Source organism: Dermacentor andersoni, chromosome 4, assembly GCF_023375885.2.
Source record: "Dermacentor andersoni chromosome 4, qqDerAnde1_hic_scaffold, whole genome shotgun sequence".
In the NCBI taxonomy this organism is placed as follows: Eukaryota; Metazoa; Arthropoda; class Arachnida; order Ixodida; family Ixodidae; genus Dermacentor; species Dermacentor andersoni.
In genome coordinates this window covers 176,381,533-176,407,052 of record NC_092817.1, presented here as the reverse complement: position 1 = coordinate 176,407,052, position 25,520 = coordinate 176,381,533, and the positions used below count along the sequence as shown (strand labels likewise).

The 25,520-nt window shown below is 51.3% G+C and overlaps 2 pseudogenes; both read right to left on the bottom strand.

The window, feature by feature from the left end:
* Positions 1–938: 938 nt before the first annotated feature.
* Positions 939–3,822, bottom strand: LOC140217180 (uncharacterized; annotated as a pseudogene).
* A 4,080-nt stretch (positions 3,823–7,902) lies between these two features.
* LOC126531939 (uncharacterized) lies at positions 7,903–9,659 on the bottom strand (annotated as a pseudogene).
* Positions 9,660–25,520: the final 15,861 nt, after the last annotated feature.

Here is a 25,520-nt window from a genome sequence, read left to right as displayed (position 1 = left end):
CGTCAATCCTAGCATTTTCAGATGTGTTTCTAACCTTTGCGCCATCAGCCATTTTTAGTACTATATTTGAGCGATGCTGACTACACCGCAATATTTTTGCGTAATGGGACATATAACTCATTCTTATTAATAACATGTGATATGCGGAAAGGAGAACACTGCCATCGATGCGCTACCGAATCAAATGAGTGGAGGATGCCCATGGGTCCACTTCGGCTTCTTTGTCGTTTTCCAGTCAAACTGACTTGGAATCGCCGTTTCATGCAGAGCGGTGCCGTTTGTAATGCATATTTTGCGGTAGAGTAGTAGATAATGGGCAGCTTCTAAGCGGCCTTCTACGTCCGCGTAGGTTTCGTTGCCGACAAAAATGATGCCGCTGTAGTGAGACGGGATGCCTACTTGCTCTTCGAGCACATTCAATGCAGTATCGCTATGAGAAGGTATTGCTTTGTCTGAGGTCAGTGTTATCAACTTTAATCTTGAGTCGATGACGTCGGTGTGTTGGTTGGTGAACTCCGCGAAAGAATCGTCGTATGATAGCAAACGTCGCAGTCGAAGTCTAGTTATGAAATCTAACTCTTTTCGTGCAGAATTCCGTCGGCAGTACTAGGTTTCCTCCATGTGTCCGGATTCAGGGGTGTCGCAAGCAGTCTTGACGTTCTCCATCTCGGCAGCGAATGAATAACTAATCAAGGAATAGTCGGTTCATGTGCCTAGAAAAGCTGAGACTGGGGGTCCGCGGACACGTTCGTCGAAATCAGTGGATCTTTGCCTTGCATTGCAGTTTGGTTCAGGCGTGAGAGAGAGAGAGAACAACTTTAGTGAAAATGCCTGCAGAGTCGGTTAGGCTCGCTCCACGCAGGGAGGACAAGCTTTTACCGCGACGCGGCCACTACGTCAGTCTCGTGCATTGTGCTCCTCGAGGTCTTGGTTCCTCGCTACTTCCGCGGATCCGAGAGGGCCGCTGCCCCCTTCCTCGGGGTGCTGCCCCCCTTCTCCTCGGTTTGGCGAGGTCTCTGCCTATCTAGAGCTGCCGAGACCTGCTGGACGGCCTTGAGGTGTGTATCTTGGTCATAACTCCTCGTTGCAGCCTCTAGCTGCGGCGGGATCGTAGTTTTCTCGCTGGCTTCTCGTGGATTTATACTACAGTCCCAAAGGATGTGAGCCGCGGTGGTTCTCTCCTTAGCGCACAGTCTACACACGTCGCTCGCGTACACGCTCGGACACACGTGCTTAGCTACCACAGGGGTGAGCATGGACCCCGTCTGTAACTGCCTGTATAACACTGCCTCCTTCCGGGTAAGCCCCGGGTGAGGTGGCGGCATAGTCTGTCTGTTAAGTCTGTACCACTTCACTATTTCGTTTAAGGTGGTCATCTTGTCCTTGGCACTGCACCGCGACCAACACTCCGAGTCGGCCGTGCTTGCAGCTGCGCGGTTGGTTAGTCCTCGCGCAGCCGAGTTGGCCGTCTCGTTGTGGTTCACGTTCCCGCATTCCGACACGTCACTGCCCATGTGGGCCGGAAACCACTTGATCACCACAGCGCTTTTACGTCCGATGTCTTCGGCCTTGCGCAGTATGCGCGCAGCCTCACTACATACCCTACCCTTGGCGTAGTTCTTCACTGCCGTTCTAGAGTCACACAACACTGTAGTGCATCCGGGATCGGAGACGGCCAAGGCGATGGCCACCTCCTCCGCGCGGTGCGCCGCTCCAGTCCGGACGCTCGCCGCGGTCTTCGTTGCACCCGTCGATGCCCCGACAGCCACCACCGCGTATGCGTCGCTGCTCCCTCGGTACTCCGCCGCGTCCACGTAGATGGCGCCTTCTTCTCTGGCGTGGAGGTCCACGAGAGCCCTGGCCCTCGCCAACCTCCGCTCCTTGTTGTGCTCGGGGTTAACGTTCCTCGAAATCGGGCAGACCCTGAGCTTTCTGTTGATGCTATCCGGTATAGGTACGTCTTTCTGCTGCTCGCCTTCCCTCGGCTCGAGGCCAAGGTCCCGCAGTATCTTTCTTTCGGTTCTCGTTTTAGAGAGACGCTCGAGTTGCGCCGTTCTCTGTGCTTCAGCTATTTCGTCCAGCATGTTGTGGACTCCCAGCGCCATGAATTTTTCGGTGCTCGTGCTCCCGAGCAGGCCGAGTGCCGCCTTATACGCCTTGCGTATGGTGGCGTCTATCTTGTTACGTTCGCTCGGCCTCCAGTTGTGGAAAGCGGCCACGTACGTTATGTGGCTAACTGCGAAGGATGGAACAAGCCTAGTCAGGCTCTCCTCCTTCATCCCCGCTCTTCTGTTGGACACCCTCTTGATGAGTCTCATTGCCGCGGCCGCTTTTGCCGCGAGCAAGTTTACCGTTTCACCGTTGACTCGGTTTCGCTTTATGAGCAGCCCGAGCACTCGAATCTTCTCGACCTACGGTATTACTTGTCCTCCCGCTGTCTTGACCGTTATCTTGGGCCGTTCGTACTTGACTTCCATATTCTTTCTTTTCCTGCCCGCTCCTGTCGGTGGAATCACCAGCAGTTCTGACTTGGCTGGAGAGCAAACGAGTCCAGACCCGCGCAGCTGCTCCTCGATGGCGGTGACCGCTTCTTGCAGCGTTGACTCGATGTGTCCGTCGCTTCCTCCCGGTACCCATAGCGTAACGTCGTCGGCGTAGATGGTGTGTCGGACTCCCGCTATTCTTTCTAGCCGGTTGGCCACCCCGATCATCACGAGGTTGAAGAGAAGCGGGGAGATCACCCAGCCCTGCGGAGTTCCGACGCTTCCCAGCTTCTTCTCTCCGAGCTGCAGGTCTCCCGCGCAGATTTCGGTGGTCCGTTCCGTCAGGAAGTCTTTGATGTACTGGTATGTCCTTCTGCCCATGTTTAGTCTGGATACTTGAGCCAGGATAGCCGAGTGCCTCACTTTATCGAAGGCGCTCTGCAAGTCCAGCCCGAGTATAGCTCTGTTGTCCTTGGTACCGGTCGTATCGTCGATGATCCCGTTCTTCAGTAAGATCATGGCGTCTTGCGTCCCAAGCTTCTTCCGAAACCCGATGATGGAATTTGGGTAAAGCTCCGATTCTTCCAGGTAACGCTGCCACCTGTTCATGAGAACGTGCTCGAGGACCTTTCCCACGCACGAAGGGAGCGAGATCGGCCTGAGGTTCTCTATGTTGGGCGGCTTGCCAGGCTTGGGGTTGAGGATCGTCTTGGCTGCTTTCCATTGCTTGGGCAGCCTTCCTTCTTGCCAGCACTTGTTGTAGAAGTTCGTGAGCATTTCGATGGCCGCTTCGTTGAGGTTCTCGAGCGCTCTGTTGGTCACTCGATCGGGACCAGCGGCGGACCTGCCATTGAGATCCTGCAGGGCAACTATGACTTCCCATGTCTGGATGTCTCGATCTAGCGTCTCGTTCTCGTTGCCTTGGTAATCCGGGTGTCTTTCCGTGGGGGTGGTCGGTAGGTACTTGGCGTCCAAGCGCCCCTTGACCTCGTCCTCCCCGTGTTCACAGATTGCCTTGTGTAGGATTCTGGCCAGGTTGTTGTGTTGGTGGCCCTTGGTCGTGGTTTCGTCGAGGAGGTGCCGCAGCATGTTCCACGTCTTGCCCTTGTGCATCTGTCCGTCGGCTTCGTTGCAGGCCTCGTTCCACTGTTGGGTGCATAGCACCCTGCAGTGGACCTCGATCTGCCTGTTGAGCTCAGCGATCTTCTTCCTTAGATTTCGGTTGGTTCGTCGCTTCTGCCACCTCGCCTTTATGGACTGCTTGGCTTCTATCAGGTGGGCCAGCCGACTGTCCATCTTGTCTATCCGTTCGTCCGTCTCCAGCTCTTTGGTGGCTCCTTCCATCGTCTCAACGACGTTGGCCGCCCATTGCTCAATGTCCGTAATGTCCAGTTGCACCGCGGGTAACGCCTTTCGAAAGGCGTCCCAACCCGTAATGCGATGCTTCCTTATGCCGCTGTTGCCTCGGCCTTCGAGCAGTACGACGACCACCACGATGTAGTGATCGCTGCCCAGCTCTTGGCCCGTGTTTCTCCATTTTGCTTCTCTCGATCCTCCATCGGTTTTGACGAAGGTAAGCTCCGGAGTGGTGTCTCTCGTAACCGATGTGCCGATCCTGGTGGGAAAGGCCGGATCCGTGATTAGGTTCAGTCCCACGTCGGTGGCGTCTTGCATGAGCTCTCCCCCCTTGACCGTCGTTCTGTGGTAGCCCCAGTCTTGGCTCGGAGCGTTAAAATATCCGCACACTACGAGCGTATTGCTTCCCGCGCATGAAATCGCTTTGTGCAAGAGTGCCTTGAATTTCTGTTGTCCGTGGGACGGATTGCTGTAGACGTTCACCAGGAAAGTGCTCTCCTTCCTCCTCTTGCCCGTGATTACTTCCACCGTGCAGTGTTCGATGGCGCTTCTGCCGATCATTTCGTGTTCCATGAAGGTGATCCCTTTCCTAACGAAGGTGCAGACCCCTCTGCCCTTGCCCTTGGAGGTGTCCCTTTTGTTCGGCGGGCTGTCGTGCGACCGGTAGCCAGGTAGTCTCGGCGTCTCTTCGCTGTGTGCTTCTTGAATCATTATGACGTCTGGTTTCCTCGTCAGTTGCTGCAACTGTTGCTGCAGCAAAAACAAGACCGATTTTAGTGCTAGGAGATTTCAACGCCGCCCACACGATGTGGGGTTATAAATATTCGTCCAAAAGAGGAAACCAATTGGTTAAAGCTATAGAGGATCACGACATGGAGGTGGTTAACGAACCGGGCGTACCAACCAGGACAGGCACTAGCACGGTCAGAGACACCACACCTGATCTGACGCTAGTTCGAGGGAACCTCGACGTAACTTGGCGTAACACGGGGGAAAATCTTGGCTCGGATCACGATATAATTTGTGTAACCCTCGGGGGGACTGACATCAAGGCGAAACTGGGTCAAGCCAACATTACAGACTGGGACCGGTTACGTAGAAGCGCAGACAGTGAAGGCGAGGACGAAAACCAAGACACCAAGACGTATGAGGCGTGGGCCAAAAAGCAACGCGAACTTGTAAAGAAATTTACGCAGAAGATTACTACGACCACGCAAATTCCCTTCGTAGACAGCAGGCTTAGTCACATGTGGGCGGCCAGGCACGGTCTTACTCGAAGGTGGAAGAGGCAAAGACATAACAAGAAGCTTCGCAGACGTATACACGCGCTCAACAAGCAAGTGACCGAGTATGCGGAACAACTATGCAGGGAAAACTGGATGAAGATGTGTGATGACCTGCAAGGCACACTGTCTACGAAGAAGACTTGGAAGCTGTTGCGACACCTCATAGATCCGTTAAAAAGCAAGAGCGCGTGCGCTCGAGACCTCACAAGAACGATCAACAGTTACGACGGGGACGGGGAGAAGCTCATTCGTGAACTCACAAGTAAATACCTCAAGACCGAGAAGAGCGGTAACCCGACTCACGAGTATGAAGGCGATAGCAACGTCGAGATGGACGAAGCCTTCACCGAACTGGAGCTGGTCGCGGCGATCGATGAAAGTAATCAAGGCAGCGCACCGGGAATTGACGGCGTTACATACAAGATGCTAAAAAATATGCGCGACAAAAGCCGAGCTGAACTACTAAACCTCGTCAACGCGTCCTGGGAGAAGGGTTCGTTACCAAAAGAATGGAAAGAAGCCGAGGTGCATTTCATTCCCAAGCCGGGGAAACCACCCCACGTCGACAATCTACGCCCCGTCTCCCTCACGTCATGTGTAGGGAAGGTGGTCGAGCGTATGGTGTTCAAGAGACTACAGAGACATTTGGATATCACTGATCAGATGCCACCGACCATGTACGGATTCCGGAGGCACCTGAGCACACAAGACGTCTTGGTGCAAATACACGAGCTGGTTATCAAGCAAGCGAAGACCCCTACGCCAAGAGCTATCCTGGCACTCGATCTCAAGGGGGCCTTCGATAACGTCACACACGAAAGTATTCTCCGTAACCTACACCAAACGGGATGCGGAAAGCGAACATTCAAATATGTACAAGATTTCTTAAGCAATAGAACGGCAACCATCAAAATTGGAGAGGAGAAGTCGACACCGATAGCCCTGGGAGACAGAGGCACCCCGCAAGGATCGGTTCTTTCGCCGCTTCTCTTCAACCTGGCACTCCTCCCTCTCCCGACTTTGCTTCAAGACATAGAGGGCATAGATCACGCTCTCTATGCAGACGATATCACTGTGTGGACGTCGAGGGCAGGGTCGGAGAGTTGGATGGAGGAGACCCTTCAGACAGTGGCAAAGACCGTGCACGAGTTCGCTAAATCGTGCGGCCTCAGTTGCTCGCCACAGAAGTCCGAGTTACTCGTCATCAAGCCAAGAAGAAAGAAAGGAGACCAAGAGAACGTACGCATCACCATCGACGGGACGACCATAACACCAACCACGCAAGCACGTATCCTGGGTGTCACCTTCCAGAACAATGGCAAGGCGGGGGCGTCGATCAACAAAATCAAAGTTTCAACGGAACAAATTTCGAATATGATCAGAAGAGTCACAAACAGACAAAGGGGATTGAAGGAGGACGATGTACTGACGCTCGTCCAGGCCTTCTTGACGTCGCGCATCGTTTACGCGGCGCCGTACCTCAAATTACTGAAAAAAGACAGGGACCACTTGAACGTCATTATACGAAAGGCAACCAAGATGGCGCTGGGCATTCCGAAGCATTCTTCGACCGACAAGCTTCTCGGCATGGCCAAGCACAACGCCGTCGAAGAGTTAATAGAAGCTCATCTGTCTAATCAAAGAGTTCGGCTCAGTCAGACGCCGGCGGGACGTCGCGTTCTTGCCAAGTTGGGCTGGCAAGAGGCAGAGCGGAAGGAAACGGGGCCGTTACCCAGGTTGTGGGCGCATAAAATCCACAGTAAGCCGCTGCCTAGAAACATGAGGTCGGGTCGTAACGACGGCCGTAGAGCGGCTCGTATAGCGGCCTTGACGGAGACTTTGGGTCAAATAGTAGAAGAGGAAGAGGGAGTCACTCTCTTCACAGACGCTTCGTTACCCAAGTTTTCATCAAAAGCAACGCTGGCAGTTACGACGCGGGATGTGCTCGTAACCTGCGCCTCCATCAAGACGTCTTTTCCAGAGGTGGCAGAAGAGGCCGCGATAGCGCTAGCACTCGCGCAGCCCAAGGTGGGAAGAATTGTCACCGACTCGCAAAAGGCGTATAACAACTACAGGAAGGGGTGGGTGTCTCTTGCGGCACTAGATATTCCCCAACGTAAACGCGACGTACCTGAAGGGAAAGTTGAGTTAATATGGACACCGGCTCACTCTGGGCTGGAGGGCAACGAACTTGCCCACCAGTTCGCCCGAGAGATGGAACACCGGGTTGAGGAAGGTGAGCCACAGTCCATATTTAGTTACAGAGACATTACGAACCATTATAAGACGGAGAGGCGCCGTTACCCCGATCCTCACAAATCGCTTAGCAGAGAACAGCAAGCGATCTACAGGCAAATACAGGCAGGATCATTCCCGCACCCTTACCTTCAAAACAAGATGTACCCGGAAAGGTACGACAAGGATTGTAACTTCTGTAAAACTCAGTTAGGCACGCTCCAACACGTCATTGGAGTATGCGATTTCATCAAGGCGATCCCCCCACCTCTTAACTGCCCCGCTACCTTACCCCACCCCTCATCCACCCTTACCGAGCGATGGGAGACCTTGCTAACCAGCACCGCCCTGGAAGACCAGCTCGTCCTGATCTCCAGGGGCCAGGCGGCTAGGGAAGCATATGGGTCCCGTGAAGAGGGAACCACTTCCATCGACGGCGTCTAAGAAGATGTCGAGCTCGGCTCAATGAAGTTGTTTCTCTCTCTCTCTCTCTCTCTTGCCGGTAAAGCCGTTGCAGTTCCAATGCCAGACCAAGAGGTCTCTCACTGGCGGTGTGGATGCTGCTGTACGTACTGCCCCGTCCATGATTGCTGCAGTTTGGCGATGATCTGTGCTTCCATACCTTGTATTTGTGCTTGTATCTGCGTCTGCAGCTGTGCTTGCATCTGCACCATCATGTTCCGAATCGTGCTCTGTATGTGCGTTGTCATCTGCTGAACTGTTTGCGCGAGCGTAGTGAGGCGTTCGTTAGTTACCTTGCTCGTCGCCTCAAGACGGTCGAGTCTGTCGTCCTGTTTTTCGATTCTCTCCATTATCTTTCGTTCCTTGGCGCCCTCTATGGCTCTCCTCTTGGGAGCCGGTCCCGCCTCTTTCGTGGCTCTCGGGTCCGCCTCGACCTCTGGTTCGTCCTCGGTTATCTCTTCTTGTTTCCTCTCTTGTGCGGGCTTCGGCAGTAGCTGCTGCTGTTCGCGTCCTGTTCGGCGATTCTCCGCTTTAGCATCTCGTTCTCGTCTCTCACGGCTTTTACCACCCCCTTCTCTTCTTGGATCTTCTTCGCGGCGTTTTGCCCTGGTGGTTGTCTCTTCTCTGCCATGTTTGCCTTGACTGCGTCAGCCCAGGCGACTCTCTCCCTCGACTGCGACGGTGTGTGGCGGCTGGCGCTCCTGCCTCCCTTGCTGTTGTCCCTCTTGCGGCTGCTGTCGCGCTGCCTCGATTCCCCGCGGGGTCTCCCGGCAGACGGCGCTCGCAGCGGCGAAAAGCTTTCCGAATCCGGTTGTTGCTGCATGGCTTCCATCTTGCGTTCCCATTGCCGTTTTTCGACCACGTATGGCATCTTGTACTTGTTTTTGCATTCCCTCCCGCCCGTAGGATGCAGTCCCCCGCAGAGCTTGCACTTGGGCTTGCATTCGTGTTTGTGATCCTCGCTGGGGTTCACGATTCCGCAGCCGAAGCACACTCTGGTGTTGGGATTCGGGCATACGTCTCTTCTATGGCCGACCTTGCCGCATTGCCTGCACACGTCAAAGTGCTTGCTGTAAAGCCCGCACCTGACAAATATCGAGCCATACTTGACGTAGTTAGGTACTTTCTGTCCTGCAAAGAGTACTATCACCGTGGTTGTATTGCCGATTCTGTGCGCCTCCACCGCTAGGGGGTTGCACGCGTTCACGATGTTTTCGGCTATCTCCTCCGGTGAGTCGTCTACGGCTATGCCTCAGATGATTCCCTTGACCGTGCCGTCCGGCGCCGTTCGGTAAGCGCTGACTTCGTATGTCCTGCCTCCTATGTTAAGGGCTTTGACCTTAGAGTATAGCGTGGCACGCCTATCGTCCGGGGTGCTGACCACGATGATGTTTTGCTGCGCGTTCGTGCAGATGGTGTCTGCTTTGCCTTCTTCCTTCGTTACTCGAGCCGCCGTCATCACGGCCGACATAATTATTGAAACCTAAGTTCTCGCTACGTTGAGACCTCCACGTGGCCTCATGACTATCTTGGTGTCTTCTTTCGGCATGTCTGTCGGCCTCCTCGCCACTTTCGTTACTGAGGCTGCAACTCTCTTAGCAAAGCTGGCCCTAGTCTTGGGTCTAGACTGGCGAGTAATGGCGGCGGACTCACCGTTTTCCTTGCCGGCCATGATCTGCTTGATGCGCTTGCCGGAGGCCGACCAGCCTTCGGCTTCATCTGGTGTAATGTCCTCTCCGTGAACTTCAATGCACGTGCGCCCGCCGAGCCTGCCGATGCTCGGTGCTGACGCCATGCTGTCTCCCATTGACGTGGCCACTTCCATTTCGGACGCCATCTTGGTCGCACTCGTCGCCGGGTTAGCCCTAGCGGCCGGGCCCGTCGCCGCCGGTGGCTGTACTCGTGGGGGGCCTACGTTAGGCTTGGCGAAAAGTCCGCACCGCAACAGAAAAAGTCCTCGTAAATCAAGAGAATCACGTACCGCTTGGTCAAAACTGGTACTGGTCGATGCCCCGCACCTTCGCGCACACTTTGGTACCAATTATATCGCGGTAACTGGAAATTAACACTGCGTTAATTGGCATAATAGCAGGAGCCGATGAGAAGCCCGGCTCTTCCGCAGTCGTCTTCCTCTTCTTCAGTTCAGGTGTTGGGTCACAGCTGCGTGTAATAATCCCACCGTTGTTACGTCTGGAACGCTGGCCTTTTATTGGCGGCGTAGTCCTGGTTTTGAGGATTCGCCTGGACGGCGACCTGTCGTTTCTATGTCGTCGAGTCGCATCTTGAAGCACCGGCAGCGAATTATTTTCGGCATATCGATGAGAAGAAACCCCAACGCCATATTAGATGCTGCTTTTAGTTTTCTTCATATGGGAGAACTGACCCGCCGCGGGTTGAAGTAGTGTATGATCGGCGCTGCGGTAACAGTTAGAGTCCTGGTGACGGGAAACGGGGTCTGGTAGGCCTTGTTGTTGACGCAGCGCAGTGACGGCAAAGACTCGTCACCCCTTTTTGTGGCATTTGCAAAGCCGGCACACGTGGCCGCTTTCTCTGCAGTCAGTATGGCGGGCAGTGGTCTGAATTGCGCGGTACATATTACTTCCTTGTGGCTTTGCGCGCAGCAACAGGTGAGCGGGCTCGCTGCGACGGCAGCAGGTGATGAAAATACGATGGCGCCTCACGCGGGTGCGGAGGGTGTGGCGACGGTAGGCGGCCGTGGCCTAGCCCATAAAGCTGTGAGGCTGCGGCAGTTGAAGGACTTCCTGTGACTGTTTAATCTCCACACGGATGGTGCCAGCAGTCGAAGTCACTTGAGGCTGTGATGGAGGGAACAGCTTCTGAAGTTTCTCCCCCGCGACCACTGTGACGATCTTCAGTGCCTATTGCTTGAACTTCGGCGCAGTTTATCGTGAGCGTGCGGTGCTTGTACTCCGTATTCTACGTTTAGACTGGCTTCTCGATGTTGCTGGTCGCAAAAAGAAAGTATTCGATGGTTTTGGTGCAATATGCATCATTTCGTCGAAAACTTCTTGCTTCATACCACGCAAGACTAGGCTAACTTTCTTGGGAAATTTCAGGTCGGCGCCGCGGATGTGCTGTCATCTGTTCCGTACTGGCGCCAATGTCCTGCTGAGGCAGCTGAAGTCATGCTTCCAGTAGAACGTCAGCCTTTCTCTTCGGGTGATACTCTTGAAGCTCTTCAAGAGATTCCTTCGAAACAGATCCCACGTCGTCAGAGTTGTGTCACGCTTCTGAAAGCAAGTCCTCGCGCCACCCTACAGGGAGATGTAAACATGGCGCAGCTTCTCCCGAGAGTTGCTGTACGGCAAACTGAGACCGTTTCGATAGTGTCGAGCGAGGCTTTGCGTTGGCGCAGAAAGCAGCGTGGAAGGTAGGTGGTTCCCTGAATTGTTGCAGGTGCAGCTGTTGCATGGGATGCTCGGTCCGCCCGCCATGGTGGCTTAGAAGATATCACGTTCCACTGCTAATCAGGAGATTGTGGGATCGAATCCCGGCCGCGGTGGCCACATTGGGATAACGCGAAATGCAAGAAGCCCTATAAAACTTGCTCTGTGGGAACGCTAAAGAACCCCAGGTTGTCAAAATTTTGCCGGGGTACCCCACTATGCCGCGTCTCTTAAGCAGGTCATGGTTTTCATATGTAAAACTCCTGAATTTAAGATACTCGGTCCCTCAGTGTGGTAGTCGGCTTGGTCACAATCTTCGTGGTCGCCTCACGTAATGTCCGCTCTTTGGTGGCAGGCTTAGTGGCATGCGGCGAGCTCGATAGCTTAGAGCGATGTTGGTGTTGTCCTCTGGGTGTGGGCTTGAAGGGAGGGTCCATTAAATGAACGCTAGAACACCTCCACCAGATGGCACTTTGTTGTGACGGTGAAAAACCATAGTGACCCAACATACGTTACTGAACTGTTTCTTGGGTGAACATGTGCCTAGCAAAGGAAGTAACACTCAGTAGAGAAATAGCGGTGAGCACACACGTCGATCGTCGAAATTTGATACATCGGTCAGACGCGTCGGCTTTCTTGCTTGGCTCATTCAGGATTCTAGCGTAAACGCTGGTGCTCGTACCAGCGTATTTTGCGTTTGAAGAAGCCAAGAGTCGCCGCATTACCCAGCCTTTTCCCCGCCATCCCAACACGGCTGGTACGTCCACCTGCGGAGACCTCCGCAATCCGCCCACACCCAATTGCTCTGATGACATCCTGCATGTCATCCGACGTGAAATAGAAGCGGCATCTCCTGCCGCGACCCCAACCCATGTCCCAGACAATTGCCAGGCGACCGTCTCATTGATCCAGTCTGTCGTGCGCCAAGAATTGGATAACGTTGGCTTGACCAACGTCTGCTCAGTGAATCGGCCTGACTACACTCCTACCAGCACTGTCATACGCACCCGCAGCCTGAATGCCCCAACACGGTATCGCAACCCTTCCGAATGGCGTACTCCAGACGACAGGCCTATATGCTTCACTTGAGGCCGTATCGGCCATATTTCACGTCACTGCTGGTCTTTCTGAAATTCGACCACCTGGTCCTACCACCCATCCCAAGGCCCTCATGCTGCTCCCCGGTTCGCCCCGCCAACGCAGCCAGCAAATTCTGGCGACACTTCTCGTCCCACCCGCTCTAGCCGCTCTCCTATGCCACGTCGCCGCTTCTCCCTGTCGCCCCCATCTCGCCAATCACCGTCCCCTAGTTCCTTCCGGCGCACTCTTCCGGAAAACTAACGGGTGCAGCACCTGGAGGTGATGCTGCCAAACCCACCCGATGCAAACATCCTCTTTTGACCTTGCCCACACATCGGAATCTCATTAACGTGAACGTGGATGGTGTGCCTGTTACGGCTCTGATTGACACTGGCGCGCATATATCTGTGATGAACGCTCAGCTTCGGAATCGTCTCAAGAATGTCCTCACTCCTGCCCCTTCGCCTGTGGTCCAAGTCGCCGACGGTGGAACACCAACCGTTATTGGCAGGCGTCCGGCTCGAGTGAGTGTTGTCGGACATCATACTTCTGTTTTATTTTATGTACTAGAGAACTGCCCCCACGACCTCATTCTGGGCTTTGACTTTCGGTCTACACATTATGCTTTGATTGACTGTTCTGCTGATGTTGTGCAACTCGCTCTACCTGCTGCTATTTACCCTCCCGATAGTGCTCCGATGCAGCTATGTTCCACAGAGCATATTCGCCTCCTTCACTGTGCCGTGAGCTACATAGGTGTCTCCCGCGTTCCACCTGTCCCATACGGTGACTGCACCGTATCTCCTAAGCCGGATGTCCTGCTCTCACATAACGTCCCTTTCCCTCACACCATCGTTACCATTTCGGACAACACATCCTGCTTTCCGCTTGTGAACTTTCGACTGTGTACACAAGTACTCCCGCGCGGAATATCTCTGGAACAAATAATGCCAGCTAGAGACTACCACATTACGGCTTTAACTTGTGACAGCTCCTCGTGTTCAACGCTTGCTTCATCTCGTGTCCCTGCAAATTTGAATGCCCTAACAAAAATGATCTGACCTTCCTCCCCAGCGTGCCCAAGAACTACGTTGCCTCCTTGCCTCATACTGGGACGTATTCGACCTTGGAGAACGCCCTCTAGGACAAACATCAGTCGTAAAACATAGAATGAACACCGGTAATGCGAGCCCGATCCATTGGCGACCCTACCGCGTCTCGCCTACTCAGCGACATATCGTCCAACACGAAGTTGACAAGATGCTTTCACGAGACATCATCGAACCTTCTTGCAGCCCATGGACATCCCCTGTTGTACTAGTTAAAAAGAAGGACAACAGTTGGCGATTTTTCCTCAATTTGAATATTTCATTGTAGCCGCATCTTTCACTTTCCACCTCGCGCTCTCTTCTTTCATGTGCCGCTACGCTCCGTCTTTGCTTTCATCTTTTGCTGTTGCTTATTTGCTCAGTTACGAGGTGTGGCGCCTAGGCACAGCGACGCTCAGCGGAGGAACGGGCGTCTAAGACCAGCGCACTAATATTCCATGATTAATCGCATGTCGAACACCATCAACTCAGGTTTAGTACAGACGTGTGCGGGAAAATGCTTTCAGCACACCTTAGATTGCTTTTATTTCATTCACACCTTAGATATCCATTCGAACAAGTTGATAGCACCGTAAGGTGTCGTCATGTGGGAGAATAAAGTGGGCTGGGCCGAACTAGTTCACAAACCGCTTAATCTTTGCGAATTGATTTCTTAACCGTTACAAAGTCTAATTTCTCCGCAATCAACCGGAACAAAATTGAATCGCGTTCAACACCGGCCCAATTGCTATATTTTTCGGTTCGACATCCTTGCAATCATAGCCTGGTGTCTGTCCTTGAGATTCACATTTAAAATTTGAAATCTCTTCAACATAAGACTGTTACGTTTATCTACAAAAAATAGAAATGTGCGGATTTACCTTATAAGATCTCTAATGCTTTCAAAAGTGACCCGTCTTATGATGTTCATTAAACGTAACGTGAAATTCGACGTAAGCATGTGCATACATCGGCAGCATAGTCTTTCAATGTATACACCTCTAAGCACTCATTTTTCCTTTCTGCAATGTGCGAGACGAACCAATAATATCGCGATTGACCAAGTAATAACTTTCGCCTAAAATTAGAAACACTAACCATTACCAAATGACCCCCTCGTTCATCCATTGTGAGCGCTGAATATAACACCCCATCAAGATTTCAACTTTACAGCGAAGCTGCTAGCCTTAACTATGGCGGCATTTTTCGCTCTGTGCTTACACAAAAAAGAGTAACGCCACCGCGGCAGCCAGAAAGGCGCTTATGTTTGAGTTTCCGCATAACAGAATTACGTTTTCCCGCATATATGAAATACAACGTGATGCTATCATGTCTACCGGTTCTGTAATTTGTAAAGTCGTACTTTACAAATTTTACAGCGCAGTTTCCTTTTAGAAATTGAATTAGTTCTATAACGCACTTGCCCTAGGCGGAGGGCCTGCAAGAATGAGGCTTTTTGGTCAACTTTCTGTCAGGTGCATGCGCACGTGGCTAACGTGTGCGCGCACATAAGAATGTTAGCATATCGAAGCAACTAACGCTAAGAACGGCTGTAAGGCGCCTTGAATTCGAGACATATAGAATAGCTCAACTGCGGCGTACTACAGAGGGGTAATGTGTTCAGGGAGGGTCCGTGACTGAAGCTGATTTTGTGAAAGCCGCCAGGTGGTGTTCCTTCAGCATGGGCTTTATTAGTAAGATTAGGATGAAGAACAATATGGAGCTGAGCGGACGTGCGCCGCCTCGACTCTCGCAATCGGGACCCGTTTGGACCGGATAGCATCCTCGGCGCCCTCGGACCTTAATGCATCAACGAGATTTCAAGCACTGCACAATGCTGAGAGCAACTTCCCACCTTTAGGACGTTTTTTTGTCTCCGCAGCCGCCCATGAAATATGCGAGTCGGTGACCGGATTGTAAAGCCTATGCGCCGCTAAGGCACGATAACCATGGAAAACACGATAACCATGGAAAACACTCGTAAGCTGGTACCGCAACACTATGGGCTCTGAAACAGCGACCGATTGTTGCTACTCAAGATGCATACGATATGGAGGAAGAATTGCCAGCCACAACCGCGTCAAACGATCCCAGCTCCGAGAACGGTGACGACATTCAAACGCGAACTGACCTGACCGGTCGGCCCGCAGACGAAACAGACTAAGCCAATTGGAAACTGGCTCTGACAAGAAGCCAGAAGATGCAAAGGTGGACAATTCTTGCTACAGCAGCTAACGTCCTGGTGACCGGCTCGAGTGGTCCGGTTGTGGGGCGTTATCCAAGGCATCGAAATAATTACGACCTCAGACGAACTCCTCGGACATCTAAGGGTGCACACGCAAGGTGTCACTATTTCGCACGCACGCATGGTGGGAGAGTCGAAAACAGCAGTGATAACCTTCGACGGACGACTCGTGCCAAGGTACGTACTGTAATATGGCGGCGAAGTAGCTTGTCAGACATACATACCTACCCGGCAAGTGTGAACAGTTTTCAGGCAGCAGGAACACCGGTCCAATGTCAGTCCCACACTGGATGTCCAAATCTGCGCACATTGCCTCCCCATCGGCCCCCAGGACAACCATACCTACACGCCGAAAGGCGGCCTCTGTGAACACGTCACAGGCACACGAGAACGCCCCTATCAGCAGAAAACTCTCCGCCAACGCCCAGCCCGCTGAGACCAGGGCAAGAACAACCCCGCAAGATGCCGCAACAGCAGCATGCAGCGAGACCAACAACTATCACAAAGCAGAGGATAAGCAGACAGACAAAGAAATTTACTAATGGTCCTGAGGAACACCGTTAGGGTACCTCCATTTTCAGAGAGTCCCCGTTGCCGTCGCGGGCCGCACCCACGTCGGGGTAGGAAGATCGTGGTCCTTCGCCCTGTCGCAGGCCCTCTGAACAGCCCGTAGTTGCTCTAAGAGGTCGCAGCTTTTAAGGGCTGCCTCCCAGTCGGTTAGAGTGGTTAGCGATGAGTTGCGTAACGCCGGGCATTGCCAGAGCATATGGGATAAGGAGCAGTACGCCTCCCCACAGTCTGGACAGTGGGGTTTTACATTAGGCGCAAAGTGACTGAATCGGCCCCTGGAGGGAAACGACCCCGTTTGTAGCATGCGAAATACCGACGATTGTGGTCTATTAAGTTTAGGGTGTGGTAGTGGAGAGGCTCGTCGAGCGAATTGATAATGTGCCAAGATTTCATGGAAGGTGAGAAGTGAATCCCTGTGCAGTCCTAAGTCGCCGCCCGTGAGTCCACCTGAACCACCGCGGTGTGTAAGACTTTGCGCACAGTAATGGGCCAACTCATTGGCGTTAGCAACCTCAGAGTGCACACTGATTCCCATATGGGCCGGGAACCATTTGATATTATGAAAACCAACAGCGCACTCGCTGTCGAGGATGGCCGCCGCCTCCGTTGAGATCGAGCCGGAGGCGAAAGCTCGGGCTGTAGACCTGGAGTCTGTAAAGATATTAGGACGTAGATGGTCCTTCAGTGCTATAGCTATAGCAACCTGCTCGGCTACTGTTGCGGCTCGGCTACTGTCAACCGAAACTACGGCATAGTAATCAGAGCGCTCGTACTGGGCGCCGTCAACAAAATATGCCAGATTCGGAGTGGCCGCGGCCGCTTTTAACAGGGAACGAGCCCTGGCTACCCGGCGCCCTACATTGTATGGAGGGTGGACGTTACGTAGCATGGGATCTACCTTGAACGAATCTCGGACCACGGGTGATAGGGTCACGTTGCGCTCCGTGATTTCCTGGTGACCGCTTCCAACGGATTCGAGGATGTGTCTCCCCGCTCGCGATAATAAGAGTCGTATTATTTGGGCCACACGTTGAGCCTCGATCACCTCTGATAGGGTGTTGTGCATGCCTAGTTGCATGAGACGCGCGGTGCTGGTAGAGAGTGGTAAACCCAGCACGCGCTTGATGCTTTTGCGCATGAGGGCGTCGATTTTTGCCTCATCCCGTTTAGACCAGCGTAACGCGGAGGCTACATTGTTAACGTGGCTCATCAGAAACGCGTGGCAGAGTCTGAGGAGATTGCTCTCGCTTAAACCCCCTCTGCGGTTCGAGATCCTGAGGATAAGCTAAAGCATATTCTCCGTCTTGGAGGTAAGGCGGGCTATATTCTGTGATCTACCCCCACGAGATTCCAGCAAGAGTCCGAGGACCCTGATGGTATCCACTCTGTGGATTTGTTGTCCGTCCCTCGTATAAAGGGCTATGGGAACTTTATCTAATGCTGTGGTGCACCTAGCCCACCGTCGGGTGGGCCTATACAATTGAAGTTCGGACTTGGTTGGTGACGATGGTGCCGCTCTGACCGGGACACGTCCATAAGCCGCTCAAGCTCCAGCTCCCAGTCGTTTCCGGAACTACACCCAGCGTGAGGACTACGCCAAGACAAATCTCAAGAGCAACCAAGAAAGAGCCAATGGAATAAAAACAGAAAGCACACACCCTTCCAAGGCGGCGACAGCAGTGTCAAAGTAAGCTGGCAAGCACAGTTAGCGCCACCATTGCTGCGCATATAAACGACAAACACAAATTTCAGGAGAAACAATCAAGCACATAAGATAATTAGAGCTCCTCAGAATTAAGCAGGGACAGCAAGAGCGCCTCATGGCCGAACTCCGCGCCCTAATCCGTGGCCTTAAAAAGACAAAGGACGAAGGGACTACACCTTAAGCAAACTTGCCAGGGGTAGAAAATGGCGGGTACTTTACCATGACCACTCTACAACAAAAGGTGCAACAAATGGTGAAGCAGATTACCTAGGCAATAACTAGAGTCAAAAGCTCAATCAGGAAAACATATGACAGCCAGCAATGTAAGGGACAAGGTAGAGAAAATCTAGCACATACTAGGACCAGCGGCCCAGTCAATTGACTCGAACACCTCAGACACCTCAGGCGAATTCTCCCTCTACTAACTTGGGAAGTACACGCTAGGCAGAACACGAACAATTCGACATATGGCGGTGGAACTACCGTATATATGGCAGGAAGCAAGGAATTGTCAAACAATACATAAACGCACACATAACGCCGCCTACCGTAGTTCCCCTCCAGGAGACCGGACGAAGACCCATCCTTCAAGGATACGAGGTTTACAAGGGCCCAACAGAGGGAAATGTGGCTATTCTAGTCAACACGACTGCAACAGCAATTGGCCACGATGTTATTCCGAACACAAATGTAGATCACGTTATAGTAGAAATTGTAACGAAGGAAAACAAAACGTAAGGCTAAGAGCGGAATCGTTGTGGTCAATCTCTACTACCCCCAAAACAAAAAAAAGGCCAAAATTTTTAGAACACTTCCACGGAGCATGCAAGCTATCCAGTAGCAAACGTTTGATCATCAGAAGAGAATTCAACGCCCGCGACACAAGCTCGGGCTATTCGCACACAGATACAAGGGGGAAAATGATTATAAAGGCAGCAGGGGACCTGGACTTCCAATTGCTCACAGACCCAGCCACCTCTGCGCGAATCCGAAACAATGTAAATAAGTACATGAGCTTTGACACAGCATTTATCAAAGGAGGAGAGGACATGTCTTGGCTAAATTTAGAAGGGACACTAGGAAGTGACCATTGTATACTGCATACGAAAGTAGCTCCAGGAGTCGCGAGAAGATAAATTGGACAAGCGAAGATAACGAACAGGATGACGTTTCGAGGAGTTAGCGAGGAACAACTTGGCAACATAACCACGCTCAAAAATGGTGTCAAATCCTAACGGAGATCGAAACTATTGCAGAAAACAGATAGAACGAAAAGCAGACATACCGAAGGTAGACGAGCATCTTATACGCGTGTGGGATGCCAGACGTGGTCTAGAGAAACGCTGGAAGTTCCAGCAGCATAACAGGAAGTTCAAGCGTAAGATCGCTGAAATACAGCCAAAGCTGAAACCTACGCCATTGTGCCAGCTTGCCTCAATGGGCAGCAACTGAGCGACTTCTTGGCTGGCACATTAGGTGTGGCACGCAGTTGGAATATTCTGCGAGCATTCTTTGATCCCTTAAAGTCCAACGGAGAAACCATTAAGGCGCTTATGATATTTATTCACACTCTTGAAGGTGCGGGAGCTGAGCTGCTTGATAAGCACGAAAGGAATGCTTCGGAACGACCAACCGCCTAGCTATTACGGCCAGTATAAATGCGCTGAAAACTACGCATTCGACAGCCCCATAATAAAGGAAGCGGTCTACTCAGCCATACGGAAGAGCACCGAATATACTGCTCCGGGAGATGAGCGCGTAGGAAACGCAGCGATTCGCTACCTTGCAAAAAGACCATTCAATAATTCACAAAATTCATAAATGACCAATGGGAAGCAGAGACCGTACCAGCAGAATGGAAGCACGCTTAAGTAATACTCATCCCAAACCTCGCAAGAAGCTCCAGCTTGAGAACCTTAGGCGGATATCGCTTACGTCAACTCATAGAGACTCCAAAACAACATGGAAAAGAGAGATTTGAACCCGCACACTATGTTTGCTTTCCGGACAAAACAGGGCGTGCTCCTCCATCTTATGGAAGAAGTCCTCAATAACGTCACAACAAGAGGGGAACACATTGTTATCACCCAAGACATCAAGGGGGCTTGACAATGTCAGCCGTTAAGCCATCCTCACTGGACTAAACCTGAACTGCGGTAAACGCATGCATGGCTATGTAAAAGCATTCCTCTCAGACAGACGAGCTACAGTAGGCATAAAGGATTGTCCGCACAAATAGGCTCCAAGTCTTCAACAAAGGCACACCACATAGATCAATAATCCCACTGTTGCTCTTTAACATAGCCATGATCGGACTTGCCAGAAAATCAGAAAGCATCCCGGACATAAGACATGCAATTTACTCGGATCACATTCCGATTTGTATCACCAAGAGCGCCCTGGGAGAAAAGGAAGCAAAACTACATGAAGCCGCCAACTGCGTCGAACAGTATACTATACAAGGAGAATTACTGCTATGCTCAACGGAGAAATTCGAGTTACTCAAAGTCAGCAGACACACACTAAACAGGATGGTACCCAGGGACAGAAGTCTCCGCCTCAACGTGTACCTCGTGGGCCAGGAGATAACAGAGAAGACCATGATACGAGTCATTGTTTTGGGATCTAATCTAACAAACAGAGCAACCACACCCAGACGCTCCTCAAAAATAGAACGCAACAAGCTACCAGAATAAATAAAATAATCGCCACTCGTTGAACAGGACAGTGGGAATAGGAAACTTTGAAACTAGTAAAACGCACAGTCATAATCAGTGTATAGTCTACCATATCAATGGCTGAATCTCGATAAAGAGAAGAAGCAGAAGTAATCATTCGTAAAGCGTACAAGACGGCACTGAAACTCCCAGTCAGTACGCCTCCACAGAAGCTCCTTGCCTGGGGGTGCACAATACATTCCAAGAACATCAGGAAGCTCAGCTTCTGGCACCAAAAGAAAGACTCCTACAAACACCAACGGGCCGAGCACTCCCCGAACTCCTTGGCTATACCGAACATATGATAATATCAAGAACACCTAAATTACCAGGTGAAATCTGTAGGCAGCTCAGAGTGAAACTGATACCGAAGAACTTGGAAGCGAACTTGCACGAAGGCAGGTGGGCAATACGTGCAGGATACATCCAACGCTTGTACTGCGCCAAAAACGGCGTAGTGTACGTAGAGCGCAGCCACCCAAGATTATAAACGAGGATGCTGAGTGGCCACGGTCATCAACGCAATGTATCGCGAAATCACAAGCGCCTCAATAAGGCAAAGCCCCGTGACTGAAGCTGAGGAGCTAGCTGTCGCTCTAGCAGCGGCGGAGGACTTTAGAACTGCCAAAAGTGTAACAATTCTAGGTGATTCTGAAGACGCTTGCTGGCATCTCCGGAACGGCAGAATATACCACCGCGACGGCGGGCGGCGTAACACACCACACAACACAACCACCGCCGATCCAGCAGAAAATAATGTGGGTGCCGTATCCTGCAGGAAAAGCGGTGGATGAAGAGGCGGACAAGGTCGCTCGAGCGTTTGCAGTCGGAGCACACGAAGAACCCGCCACCGAAAGTCTACCGGCTGTTCCACATGAATACATCACTTTATTGGCACGCCACAGTGGAACCCGGATACGATATCCTCCCCCAGATCGGTCACTCACGAGGGCGAAGGCCACTGATCGGAGGCAGCTCCAGAGAGGAATGTTCCCCAAATTAGACCTACTGAGTAAAATTTGCCCCACCACATACCCAGCTAAATGCCCGAGGTGGGGTCAAAAGCCCACCTTGTATCAGACTAAATGGGAATGCCAACTTATACCAGCCGTACCCAAAATGAAATCCAAGTCCAGTACAATGGGAGACACTGCTGGCAAGCCACCGCTGCGAGGGCCAAATTGGTATCATGCAGCCAGCACGCAGGGCAGCAGAGGCCATTGGAGCCCAGGACTAAGGGCCCCACCTATGCTAAACCTAGTCAAGAGCCTCCAAGAAGACAATGACGGACTTCAACACAAGATCCTGCAGAGATCACTAAGTATTTTTGATGATGACGATGTTTAGTAAGGTTAGTAAGAGGCGATTGGACGATTACTGCAAGAAAACTAGGCAAACGACAAGCAACACAAGCGTACAAAAATGTTTTAAATAGATTTCCGAAATTTTGGTGATAGGAATTCTTCGTGGGTAACTTAAAGCGAAGCTTCGGATGCCTATTCCTTCGACTTTCCCACTGCTGCGGCTGCTGTTGCTCCTCTGGTCTGTGACACCGTGTCAGGGGGTAGTTCAGTGCGTATGTACACGTGCCCGGAGCGTGCTAGAGATGGATAGTAGCAGGAAAAACTCGTTTGGACTTTCGCACCACGTCGAAGCTGCACAATGCTCACTGGAGCTCCCTTGGTGTCGCCACACTATCCACTTGACAGCTGTAATTTTGCGTGACTCTCGCAAAAGCAATGCAGAAATTGCAGCCCTTAGCTTTCTACTAACGTGCAAATCACGAGGGAAGCTAAATAGAATGTTAAAGAGGAAGTGGTGAGGAGGCACACAGTGGCGGGAAGGGACCCACTCATCAAACGAGTGAATAACAATCTTGTCATCCAAGCTCGCATCCCTAATATAAAGATGGCGGGGAGATCGGTAAGATGACGTGAGAAGGCAAGGGAACGCTACTGCTATAGACGCAACAGAGGTTGCGGGCGAACGGGTAAATTGAATTTCAAAGTACTGTACGCTACGTGTCTGCCATTTCTGAAAAATAAACACCATGCAAATTTGTTAAGCGAAAAATTTACCCAGCACGTGCAGAAACAGAGCCACATCATAATGCACCCTAGGGTCTACGCGACGCTACGGAAGCGGTCACGTGTCAAATGGACACTTGTAGGCCGCACGCGGTACCTTTGCGACTATGGCATTTCTCGATATCATGAATTTAATGTCAACTGCGGTAGCCGCGTTTAGGCAGCGGCCAAATTAAAAAAGAGTGGTCCACTTACATTTTTCGAAGTCTTAAAGTACACCACGGTGTCAAATAATACGATGTCCGCCATTACGGCGTGCCTCATAAATCAACTGTTGTTTTGGCATGGACAGCCCGATAAATAAATTATAGTTTAATACTTCTGCCACGTTGCGATGTGCAATGTGAGACAATGAAGTACTCGACCCTCCAGAGGTGAAGTACGGCGCTAAATACCTCAAGCAAGCACCCGTTCCTCTGTGATCTGTGTACTACGCGGACTAACAGCAGTGGTGCAAGCAAGGTAACGTATAACATGAACTCACTACTCTCGTGTTGCACTATACTTTTGAGGAATTAAACAACCGCAGTCAACATCAACGCTAATTTTCGGCAAACAGAGCAAACAGCACAGAAATTTCAATTTCCTTGATTTGCATCGACTTCCACAGTGCGTGCGATCCGCATATTTTTTTTATATTTTTTTTAATTAAAATTTCCACGTTGGACAATATATTACCAAGAGATTCGTGGCGCAATACACCGCCGCGCTTCAAAGAGGACGCTGATAGCAACCATCCTTCCATCCATCCATCCTTCCATCCATTGACCCATCCATCCAATAATCTATGCATCCGTGAAGCCATCCTGTTTGGAAGCTGCTATGTTCCCAGGACATGATCGGCAATTACCGCTTGTTATGTCGATAGCGTTTGTGAATGTTTGCAGCTTTATATATTATTGCGATGTACATTTTTTCCCTTCGGCGTCATGTTCCGTGTAAAGCCCATGGGCGACAACATGGTCGCCGCGCGCCGTATGCTCTATCTGCGAGTGTAAGCACGCGGGGGGAGCCGAGGACGACGGCTCAATATGGCGCGCGCGAGTAAGGAAAGTGCAGAGCAAACACGCCGTCTTCCGTCGCGCGAATTGCCCTCGTGGATAAAGGAAAGGAGGTGGAGGGCGGTGTTATCCTCCCGCAGCAATTGAGTATTTTGCGACCGGGTGCAAGGAGAACTGACGTTCCCGGCTAAACCTCGAGTGGCAAAAGGGATGAAAGCGGTGACGTTCAACACCACCCGCATGGCTCTGACTAATAGAAATAGGAATAATGTTGGCGGTGAGAAATTAGTGTTGTCAATTTTTATTAAATGCAAAAAATTCATTTCTCTTAATTAACCGTGACATTTTTACGCATAGACATAATCTTTTCGGAATTACTGTTCATTCTTCAGAATTATTGCACGGTTATCTTTAACAGGGATAGGCGGGCTAGTTGGTGGTGGATATTGGAATGCATCATGTAACCGCGCAAACAACAAAGGACAAAGAAGGAAACCGCGCCTGTCCTGTGTGTTTGCTTCTTTCTAGTTTGTTTGCGCGGTTACATGACATTTATCTTCACAACAGGAAAGAAAGGGTACTCATATTTCTTGTAATGTCTGATACTAAAACCGTTAAGTTCGGTCTTTCTGAATGTTAAATTATTGGCCCTATGTGTTTTATTTACATGTTTAAACTGCATATACGACTAACTTCCAGTAATTTCCTATAACATGCGAACGACGACAATCTATTTTCTTATCCCCATGACATCAACAAACTAACAAACAAGCTTCGTGGCAACATTACTAAACTTCGTTCATTGTACACAAAAAAAAAAAAAACGGGTGTGTTACCTATAACTGCTGGTCGAACAAAGCACATAGTATATTCTTGAAGCAACAAGAATCGGACGAAAATCGACCTAAATATTAATTTGTTTCCTATCATGCTTACGGATCAATGCACGTTTTCTGCCGTCATGTTAAATCGTAGTGTGAAATTTAGGGACCCATAATAATCACTCAAAGTAAAAGACAACATATGGTATTAGTATACAGTTAAGCGCTAGCTATTTTTGCAATAGTCCCACCATGGTTGAGCTTTACTACGCTTAATTACATTAGCCCCTACAATACGTGCACATTGTAACGTACATTGAAGACAGAGTCTTGCAAAATAGACGCTTCTCAATAATGGCGGGCCAGAAAGAGAGCGCGCAGCTTACGTTCTTCATCGTCGTTCATGGCGCCGACTTTTGCGCGCGCCGCCCTGAGGTGCGGGAGCCCCACATCTTGGCGTCAATCGCCCCCCCACGCGAAACGCGACCGTCTCGGTCGCGTCAAATCGTTCTTGCGGCGACAAGAAATGGAGCTCTCCAGGTGCATCTCGGCGTTCACGTACGCGCATAGTATGGTTTCATACGCACTACAGGAACAACTTCAGCGCGAGGACGATGACGGAGCGAACCGGGGTCAGAACTGCAGGGGACGACTTCGTAGGTCAATTCGCTGAGGCGGCGCGTATCCTTGTAGGGACCAAAATACCGACGGATCAACTTTTCCGAGAGGCCACGGCGATGGATGGGCGTCCAGACCCACACGCAGGCGCCGGTATCCTAATGGACGTCGCGTTGACCCTGGTTGTATCGTAGGGTGTCGGTATGCTGTTGGCTCCGGATACAATGCCGAGCAAGCTGGCGTGCCTCTTCGGCTCTTTGTACGAACTCTTCCAGGTGTTCGCTGGTCGGACAATTATCAGCCAGAGGTAGCATGGCGTCAAGTGCTGACATCGCAGGACACTGACGCCGAACTACACT